Source organism: Bos taurus, chromosome 9 (genome assembly GCF_002263795.3).
Source record: "Bos taurus isolate L1 Dominette 01449 registration number 42190680 breed Hereford chromosome 9, ARS-UCD2.0, whole genome shotgun sequence".
NCBI classification, from domain to species: Eukaryota; Metazoa; Chordata; class Mammalia; order Artiodactyla; family Bovidae; genus Bos; species Bos taurus.
Window position 1 is genome coordinate 66,726,359 of NC_037336.1, and position 11,223 is coordinate 66,737,581.

Here is an 11,223-nt window from a genome sequence, read left to right on the forward strand (position 1 = left end):
GGCTGATTAATATTCATTTTACATAAAATTGAGCCTTGAACAAGCTGGGGGTTAAGGATGCTGATTCTCCAGGCACTTGGCACTGCGTGTCCCTAGTGCTGCATCTTTGAATTCAACCAGTTGTAGACTGTGTAGTACTGTAGTATGTATTTATTGAAAAAATTTGCATATACGTGGACCTGCAGTGTTGAAACCTATGTTGTTCAAGGGTCAGCTGTAATTATTGCATTTTCTTTATCCACTCATCCATCCATAGTTACTTAGGTTGTTTCCTTGACTGTTGTAAACAATGCTTCAGTGAACATAGGAACGCATATATCTCTTGGAGATAGTTATTTAATTGTGTTTGGATATACCCAGAAGTGAAATTGCTGGATCATACGGAAGTTCTATTTTTAATTTTTTGAGGCAACTCTATACCATTTTCCACAGTGGCTATACCAATTTACATTCCCATCAAAGGGGACAAGGATTTCCTTTTCTCTGTGTCCTCACCAGTATTTATCTTCTATCTTTTTAATAGTAGCCGTTCTAACAGATCATTGTATATATATAGTGTAAAATTTAACATTGACATTGGAAGAATTTAAGACAGTATTTAATTTTTTTTTTTTTTGTAAATCCATAGAATCTCTCAAGAGAGAGACTTTCCCAGGTTAATAAATAAGCTAAAAGCACCAAGGAAAATTTATGCCCCGAGATGGATTGCTTTCTCGCTGATTCAGGTTTTCCAGTTTAACCCTTAAATATGGGAAACACTGTGTATGAAGTTTTATTTGGTGACAATGAAGACTGGAGAGAGGAGAGAATACAAATACTTAATTGTATTACTTAACAGTACTGTTGTAAACAGCAGGTCAATTTCTATTTCAAAGAGAGTGATAAAAGCTCAATATAACCTTAAGCAGTACAGGAGAGCAGAGAAAGTACTGAACTGGATGCCAAAGATGGAATGTTATGAGAAAGAACTGGTGAAAAATGGCAGCAGGAATCACAATTTGGGCCTAGGGAAGGCTGGAATATTTCTTTTATTTTTTTCTCATTTTGCCTCTTCTAATTATGTTTCATTTAAATATCTCTCATGACATTTGAAATCAATGTCAAAAAGAACATTGGTATACAGTTTATAATACAAATCTCAGTAAATATTAAAGAACATGGTTAATAATTTTTCCAGGTAGATAACTGATAAGAAATATTTTTCAGGAGGCTAGTTAAACTTCAGGTACCCAGGTGTTGGGGAAAGAGCCTCAGGCCTACTCAGGAGATGGTCACACTGCAGTCCACGTGCATTTTATACTTGGTGACATGCGTGGACACTCACAGGACAAAGCGGTGCCACCAAGGCTGGGATATTTCCAAAAGACTATTCACTTCCTGAAACAAGAGTGTGTGAATTGTGTTTTCCTAGATATACAGGACCTGCAATATAGGTAGTTAAGAATTTCAGAGACATTAAATTGATTATTTATTTCATTCAAAGTCAATGCAAATGTTTTTCAATAAATAGAAAATCTCTGCAATTAAAAGAAAAGTTCCATAAAATATAATACTTCCTAAGTCAAGGTCCCCTTAGTGAATATATGGTTGTGTTTTTACTTCCACAGTTGTTCACAGAAAGGGACAAAGACAAGACTGATCAAGAGAATTTCTATTCTCTTAATAAATTTAGCAGAGCTAGTTGGAACTCTTGGCCTTCAGAACATCCATAGAGCTGCGATGTCCTCTAATCCAATTTGTGAGAAGAGGTCCTGATCGTAGTGTGATTCCTTTTTCATTCTTGCATTCTCTATCAGTGCTAACTCTGAGTCATTATTTTGACTTTTTAAAATATGTCTTCATTTCTTAAGAATTAGAAAATAAAGAAAAGCTTGAAGAGTAAAATATAAATTGGTCTTGTGACTTTCCTGGTGAAGGATCTGCCTGCAATGCAGGAGACCCAGGTTCGATCCCTGGGTGGGGAAGATCCTCTGGAAAAGGAAATGGCAGCCCACTCCAGTATTCCTGCCTGGAAAATCCTGGACAGAGGAGCCTGGCAGGCTACCATCCATGGTGTCTCAAAGAGTCGGACCCAACTTAGGGACTAAACTGCTACCCCTACTCGAGGCTTCCCAGATGGCACTAGTGGTAAAGAACCCACCTGCCAATGCAGGAGACATAAGAGATGTGGGTTGGATCCCTGGGTTGGGAAAATACCCTGGAGAAGGGCATGGCAACCCACTCCAGTATTCTTGCCTGGAGAATCCCATGGACAGAGGAACCTGGTGGGCAGCAGTTTATAGGGCTGCACAAAGTCAGACACCACTGAAGCAATTTAGCATGCACACAATTGACTACACATCTCAGTTGGTCTCCTTGCCTCATTGCTTCCTTCGCTCTTTTGTAATCTATCTGCCACAATAAAGCTCCCTTTTTTTGAGCCATGTCACTTTTCCAAAATCTTAAATTTGCTCTGAAATCAAATATACTGAAGGTGGAATCACATATTGTTGTTGTTGTTCAGTTACTAAGTTGTGTCAGACTCTGTGACCCCTTGGACTACAGCACTCCAGGCTCCTCTGTCCTTCACTATCTCCTGGAGTTGGCTCAAATTAATGTCCATTAAGCCAGTGATGCTGTCTAACCATTTCATCCTCTGCCACCCTCTTCTCCTCTTGCCTTCAATCTTTCCCAGCCTCAGGGTCTTTTCCAGTGAGTCGGCTCTTCGCATCATGTGGCCAAAGTATCAGAGCTTCAGCTTCAGCATCAGTCCTTCCAATGAATATTTAGGGTTGGTTTCCTCTAGGATTGACCGATTTGATCTCCTTGTTGTCCAAAGAAGTCTCAAGAGCCTTCTCCAGCACAACAATTCAAAAGCATCAGTTCTTCCGTACTCAGCCTTCTTTATTATGGCCCACCTCTCACATCTGTACATGACTACTGGAAAAGCCACAGCTTTAACTATACTGACCTTTGTCGGCAAAGTGATACCTCTGCTTTTTAATATGCTATCTAGGCTTATCTTAGCTTTCCTCCCAAGAAGGAAGCGTCTTTATTTATGCAGTGCCTGCGGTCACCATCCGAAGTGATTTTGGAGCCCAAGAAAATAAAATGTCTCTGTTTTCACTTTTTTCCCATCTATTTGCCATGAAGTGATGGGACTGGATGCCATCATCTTAGTTTCTTGAATGTTGAGTTTTAAGCCAGCTTTTTCACTCTCCTCTTTCACCCTGATGAAGAAGCTCTTTATTCCTCTTCACTTTCTGCCATTAGAGTAGTATCATCTGCATATCTGAGATTGTTGATATTTCTTCTGGCAATCTCAATTCCAGCTTATGATACATCCAGTCTGACATTTCTCATGATGTTAAATAAGCAGAGTGACAGTATACAGCCTGATGTACTCCTTTCCCAATTTGGAACTAGTTGATTGTTCCAAGTCCACTTCTAACTGTTGTTTCTTAACTTGTTTACAGGTTTCTCAGGAGATAGGTAAGGTGGCCTGGCATTCTCATCTCTTTAAGAATTTTTCACAATTTGTTGTAATCCACACAGTCAAAGTCTTTAGCATAGTCAGTGAAGCAGAAGTAGATGTTTTTCTGGAATTCCTTTGAAGTATTTTGACCCTCAAATTCCCTGGTTTTATGTGCTCTTAAAGATATGGAGAAACTTGGGATTTGTGTCATAGCTCTTTGGAAATAAAAAATATGAATGAAAAAATTTCAAAATAAATTAGAGGGTAAACTAGATAGTTAAAAACTGTTAAATATGTAATAGGGAGACAGAAAGAGAGAAACCAGAAAGTTTGAGTTTGTGCATTTGGTTGTCCTTCCTGTTAGATTATCTTCATGCTAATTATTCTTTGTGCATATCTAAAGTTCTTCTTAAATTGTACATAAGAATACTTTTTGAGTTCTATTGTTTGCTTACCCTATATTTATAAAGATATTTCTAATTACTTTCAGGACTGCTGAAAATGGAGTTCTGAGTATATTCTCTTGTGATAGCTGGACCAGTCAGAATTTTTGTGAGATTAGTATTAAGAACAAGAAAATTTGGCTCTTCTTGCTTAAATAGCAGATTTAACCAAGGTCCAGTTTAGAAAATTCCAAACCAAACCATCGACACCCAGAGAAGATCCTGGAACAACAAAATAAAGCAATCCATTTGAACAGCAGACTAGCGTAGTGATTGTGCCTGGAGTTCACAGTCCAACAAACAACTAGTAAGGTTGTATCACAAAGTCAAAATCAGCAATAAAAGGAAACAAATCCAGATGACTACGCCAAGGTCAAGTATGATAGTGGTCATAAGCAGCATAAATGATGGCACCAAAGTTTGAGGGCCGATTGGCCAGAAACATGTGAGTAGGGGACTTAAGTACAAGTTGTTGCATGTGGTATATTACTTCAATCCCGTTTCCTTCTTCCCTCCATCCCTTCCTTCCCTCCTTTTTCCTTAACTTCTTCTCTCTCTCCTTTTCTTTTACAAAAATCATCTCTACTATGTGTCCTGTGATAAGCACTTATAGTGATGAATAGGATGTGTTTTTTTTTTTTTTTTGCCTGAAGAAAGTTCTCAGACCATATGTGTTGGGATCATAGGTTAATATTTGTCTTTACTTAATTTATCTTGGGGCTTCCCTGGTGGCTCAGTGGTAGAGAATCCACCTGCCAATGCAGGAGACATGGGTTTGATCCCTGGCCTGGGAAGATCCCCTGGAGAAGGAAATGACAACCCACTCCAGGACTCTTGCCTGGAGAACCCCATGGAGCCTGGCGTGATACAATCCATGGTATCTCAAAGAGTTGGACACAACCTAGCAACTGAACAACAACAACAGCAACTCTATCTTGAGTACTCACCATTTGCAGTATTTCAGTTGTCACAAACTAAAATATGAATCTGACGCTGAACACACGGCTCAAGCTGTATAGAATTATGTCCTAATGGGAAGAAACCCCACTCTTGACCTCAGAAGTGAATTGACTATTCTAATCGATGTTATGTGTGTAGCTCATGATGTTATACAGTAAAATTCGCTTGGAATAGTGGTGCTAAGGGACTTGGATAATAGCCATATATAGACTTAGTAATAAAGCAAGAGGAATTCATGGTGAACCTTTAAGGGAGAGGACATGATTTTTCTTGTAGTACAGCTGAATCGTTGCTATTATTAAGAAACATTAGGGTGGAATTTTATAGAATTACACAAAGCATATTGAACTATTATAATAGTATGAAGTATGATACTATACTCATACTTTGAGAGAATATATGCTTAGGCTTAAAATATATTGTATTTCAAGTTGAACTTCATGACAGCTGAATAAGGGATATGATACTGCCTTTTAATGAGCTAATTCCTTCCCAATTTTAAGAGTGACAAAAGGTCAGCCCTTTCAGATTGCATAGCACACACTTGTAAGAAACCTTTATAAATCACCCCTATGTTCAAGTGCAAGGCAACTATAATACAACTCTATGCATTAAACCAAAAATGCCTTTCAAAATAGGGGAGAAAGAAGCAAATACTCACAGTAACAGTATGTTGAGTGCCTTATGGAATAGAAAAATAACATTGGTAATTTCTTATTGGCAAGGTTTGGATAAAGTAGAAATTTATTCATTGAAGGATACCAACCACGTAGAACGTTTCTCATTTGGTTGTGAATATATGTGCCATCTGTTCAGTTCTGGGTATCAGGTCAGTTTACCTTATCCCCAAATTCAGAAAATGTAAACTACATGCAGCATGGCACTCTGTGTGCCATGGGCTTCCCAGTGGCTCAGACGGTAAAATATCTGCCTGCAGTGTGGGAGACCCCTGTTCTATCCCTGAATTGGGACAATCTCCTGGAGATGGGAACAGCAACCCACTCTGGTATTCTTGCCTGGAGAATCCCATGGACAGAGGAGCCTGGCGGGCTGTATGGTCCACGGGATCCCGAAGAGTTGGACATGACGGAACGACTAAGACTTTCACTTTCACACACAGCATGGCACTAAAGGCTGTGGTTTAGAGAGGGGTTGCCTGAACTTTGGAACATTTCTGAATGTTCAGTGCAGAGAGATGAGAAATCACACGTGCCCCACCTGAAACTAATACAGAACCTGGGTAGGTTCGTAGTTGGTGGTGTTGGGTGATCAGAACTTGGGATCTACCCTCAAGTGTCAAAGGAGATTCAGAGATATTTTTTTCAACCTTTAAACTTTCTATTTCATATTGGAGTGTGGCTGATTAACAACATTATGATAGTTTCAGGTGAATGGTGAAGGGCCTCAGCCAGACTTATGCATGGATCCATTCTCCCCTCAACCCCTCTCCCATCCAGGCTGGCATATAACATTGAGTAGAGTTTCTTGTAAGGATATTTTTCTAACAAAATTCTAGTTAAAGGGGGATGACAATAAGAATATAAATAAAATATAATATTTTTTGAATGGCAAGTTATTAAAAATTAGCATTAATTAGTACTTTATGTCAGGGACTATACTAAGTCATTGATATATATGGTTTTATTTACTGTGTGTCAGGAGTCTTAAAAGTGTTAATTTTCTTGATCTGGTATTTCTACATCTAGGTTCTTATACAATAGTAATAATCAATGATCTGTGTAAAGAATTATGCAGTAAGATGTTTTCTGAAGCATTTTTTAAATGATAGCATAGAAGCTAAACCAAATGACCAACAATGAGGAATACTTAGGTGAAGTTACGTGATGGGGTATTATGCACTCATTGGAATAATGTTTGCAAAGAATACGCATAAAATTGGAAAATGATCTACATGCAATATTAAGGGAAAAACCAAAATAAGAGGCAAAATAATATATATATAATAACTTTAATATTACAATAAATATGTATTTTTATAAAAAGGGATTACAGCAAATATATGGAATTTAGAAAGATGGTAACGATAACCCTGTGTGTGAGACAGCAAAAGAGACACTGATGTATAGAACAGTCTTTTGGACTCTATGGGAGAGGGAGAGCGGGGAATGATTTGGGAGAATGGCATTGAAACATGTATAATATCATATAAGAAACGAATCGCCAGTCCACGTTTGATGCAGGATATAGGATGCTTAGGGCTGGTGCACTGGGATGACCCAGAGGGATGGTATGGGGAGGGAGGTGGGAGGGGGGTTCAGGAGGGGGAACATGTGTACACCCGTGGCGGATTCATGTTGATGTATGGCAAAACCAATACAATATTGTAAAGTAATTAGCCTCCAATTAAAATAAATAAATTTAAATTTAAAGTAAATAAAAGTTAAAAAAAAGAAAAATAGCTCTACAAATGTATAAACAATGGCAATATTAGTTGTTTATTGTCTCCCTATGAATTTTCTAATTCATCAATCTAAATAAAGTCTGCTGTATTTAAAAAAATTAATTATGGTTTTATCTGGGTGATGGGAATTATGAATAATTTTTATGTCTTTTAAAATGCATATCTGCACTTTTCAAATTTTCCACGTGCTTACATTAAGTTTATAATTAGAAAAACAAGCTTAGAAAAGTTTCTGACAATATAATTCCTGGTTTCTCTACAGGAAGATTCCTTTCATCTCATTCCCTCCCCAGCTACCTTGTCAGTGGGATCTCCTACTCAGATTACAGTTCCTTGGACTAACTTTTGGATCTCTAGGTATTTTCTTCTGACCTTTGAGTGCTTAGCTTTTCTCTGTTTTAAGAAACCACTCCCCATAGCAGGCTGTTGATTATGGCACCTCCCTTAAAGGATCTCCAGCTTGAAATGTTAAATTATACCATTCTACCTTTAGTTGTTCACTGACATGCTGGCAGGCTTCATGCCTTATTGAAGGTACTCTGTTAGAACTTCTAGGGCATATATTGAATGTCTCAAAAAGTACTTGTAATTTTGGTATGTTAGTGGGGAGTATTTTACAGTCCTCAGAGACTTGGCCATCCTTTTCTACACACCTGCCTGCCTAGTTTGAAGATTACTGGTAAGTCTTTGTGATTCCTGGGTAAAACTAAGGAACTTTGGGATTAAAAGTCAGTGGCTGTCATAGACCTTGGAACATGATGGGGAATAAAGAAATAAGTGACAAAAAGGAATACAGAGAGAGTTAAAGGTAACCTTTAATATAATAACTATTTTATTAATCAAAATAATAAACGTTATTTTTCAGAGACTAAAGATAGAGAAGACATTTGAAGGAGGTAAAGAAATCATTCTGACATAGTTTAGGGACATGTGCCCCATCTTGGAACAAATATTAAAGGTTGATAAGGAAAATTAAAAGAATAATATAGGTTGATATTATATAAATGAAGATTGAGATACTTGATATTAACTCTTCAACAAGATAAATTGTGAACATTTCTTCCTAGGATCCAAAGAAGTAAAATTACTTATGGCCCAGGCCCTCTGGCAGATATCATTGAAATGTATGAAATCCTAATCTCTCAGACTTATAAATGTTACTTTGGAAAGAAAAGTCTTTGCAGATGTGACTAAATTGAGGATAGTGAGAGAAGGAGATTACTGTGGCTTGTCCTCCGGGCTCTAAATACTGTCACAAGTGTTCTTATAAGACAGAGACAGAGGGAGACTCTACCTCGACTTGAAGTGAAAGAGAAGGTAAGGTAACTGTGGAGGCAAAGATTGGAGTGATGTGTACACAAGCCAAGAAAATGCTTGGAGCCACAGTAGGTGGAAAAAGCAAGGAAAGATACTCTCCTAGAACTTTCCAAGGGAACAAAGTTCTGCTGACACTTTGAGTTTGAACTTCGGGCCTTCAGACCTGGATGAGAGTAAATTCCTATTGTTTTAGTCCACTAAATTTGTGGTAATTTCTTATAGCACAAGGGATTCCCTTGTGGCTCAGTTGGTAAAGAATCTGCCTGCAGTGTGGGAGACCTGGGTTCAATCCCTGGGTTGGGAAGATCCCCTGGAGAAAGGAAAGGCTACCCACTCCAGTATTGTGGCCTAGAGAATTCCCATGGGCTATACAGTCCATAGATCGCAAAGGGTCAGACACGACTGAGCAACTTTCACTTCACTTCACTTCATTTCACTGCTGCAACCCAACAAATGAATGGTGGTGTAGGTTTAGTCACTAAGTCATGTCCAACTCTTGCAAGCCCATGGACTGTAGCCCACCAGGCTCCTCTGTCCATGGGATTTTCCTGGCAAGAAAATACTGGAGTGAGTTGCCATTTCCATCTCCAGGAGATCTTCTCAACTCAGAGATTGAACTCTGTCTTCTGCGTTGCAGGTGGATTCTTTACCACTGAGCCATCAGGGAAGCCCAAGAAATGAATACATTAACTAAAATAACTCATACCTTGGAGAACATCCTCTTTGCAATTGGTTGGGAAGAAATGAGATTCTAAATGTGCTTTTAATATGGTGAAAGGTAAAATTTGAAAAGCAGGTGGACAGTGTGGGAGGTGTCTAGCAGTACAGTGGCAGCAATCACATTTGTTGTAAGAGAATTGGAGTGTGAAACAAGGGGAGAATAAGAGGGAAAAGGTCTCTTTTCTGAGTGCAAGAAGTATTAAATCTAACCACTTAGATGGGATGAAGTTGTTTTAGTTACAATACTGGATGAGTATTCTCATCCAGTACTGGATGGTGACAGATACTCTGCATTTAAAAAAATCCAAGTCCTGGATTATCCTTCAAAAATTGCATGATGTAACTAGGATCTTTGCTATAGTTTTTCAGTAAGGAAAGCAATAGAAGGAAAATTGCCCGAGTCATTTTTTCTGGACCTGAAGAACAGTTCCTTTTGAATAAATGGCTTAAATTACTGGTCAAAAAAAAAAAAAAAAAGCAAAAACAACTGCTGCTTCAAAACTCAAATAGATCCAATCCAAAGCATTCTTTCCTCAGAATGACCTTGTGGATGCCAGACCTAGTAAATTTACATTTGACAGACAAAGGTTTTTCATGTCACACAAAGGCAACATTATAATCTAGCTGTCAAGCTTTAGCTCCACTGATGCACAGAGATGTGGGACAGATGAAGATAACTCAGGGAATCCAGCTGTAGCCCCAGTCTCAGGGAACCTTCCTTCAGTTAGTTGAAATCCCAAACGCTTATCACAAAAACAAGAGAAATTTGATAACGACCTGGCAGTGGCAGCCAGACTTATTCTTGCTAGAACAAGAGAGTGATAGTCAGAGATTGACATACCCTTACAACGATCAAAAGGGAAATGCAAAGGTTTTCTTTTCAGAGTTCAGGTCATACTGAGTTTGGTCAGATAGTGTGAGAGGCCCAGTCAAGTCACTTGTTAGAGTATGTAAAATAAAGTTGGGAAAGAAAGGAAAAAATTGAAAAGAATGGGTATTTAGTTACTGGGAGGACCAATGAAATCAGTCTCCCCTGAGTGTAAAAGGAGGAAGGGTGGAGGATACTCTGCTACGTATTTAAAATGTGTGTACAGAGGATTATTTCTAGAAGACACTTAGTGGATATTTGCCAAAGATAATAGAGCTAATTCTGTTATGTCAATTATCACAAAATATTGGATTAAAAAATCTGTAGTAATGTTTGTTTACAAAAGTACTACATATTATTTAAGAAGGAAAGCAAACAAGAGTTGTCATAAAGGCAGACATTCCCATGGATGTCCTTTCCTCAGCCACAGTTAAGAGTTAACTTGTACAAAAATGTAGAATATAGATCTGATAAATTTGTTAGATGTCGTTCAGTTCAATTGCCTTACTTTAGGGTGGAGGGAAATGAGGCACAAACAAAGCTATTGAGTTGACGTTTGCACAGCTGTTAATAATTAGAAAAAGGTCTTGGTTTGCTCTTACATCACCTATAGATGATTTTATTAATCTGAATTTTCTGTTAAACCACTAGGGAAACACATCCTAGATCTTCTTAGTTTGCTATTAGGTTGATTCAAACAAAGTAAGGAAGGAAATTTAAAAATAGCTGAAGACAGCGAGAGAGAGGAAATTATATGGAGAAGGTAGCATATGACTAAATTATCAGTCTCAATTAATTGAAGAGGGCTGCATTCTAGTTTTTAAACTTGAGGAAAAAACATGATTACAATATAGTATTTATAATCTCTGGAACTTTGTTTAATACAGGAGTATATATTTTTAGCTCTTTCTCTACGAAATCAACCTCCAGTTTCTGAATCATTTTAGCCAATTTCTACATCCTCCTAATCTATCCTTTGTAGCACCCCTAAATCTGCTTATTTTATGGCAAATAATATAAAAGAATTTTTGAATTTTCT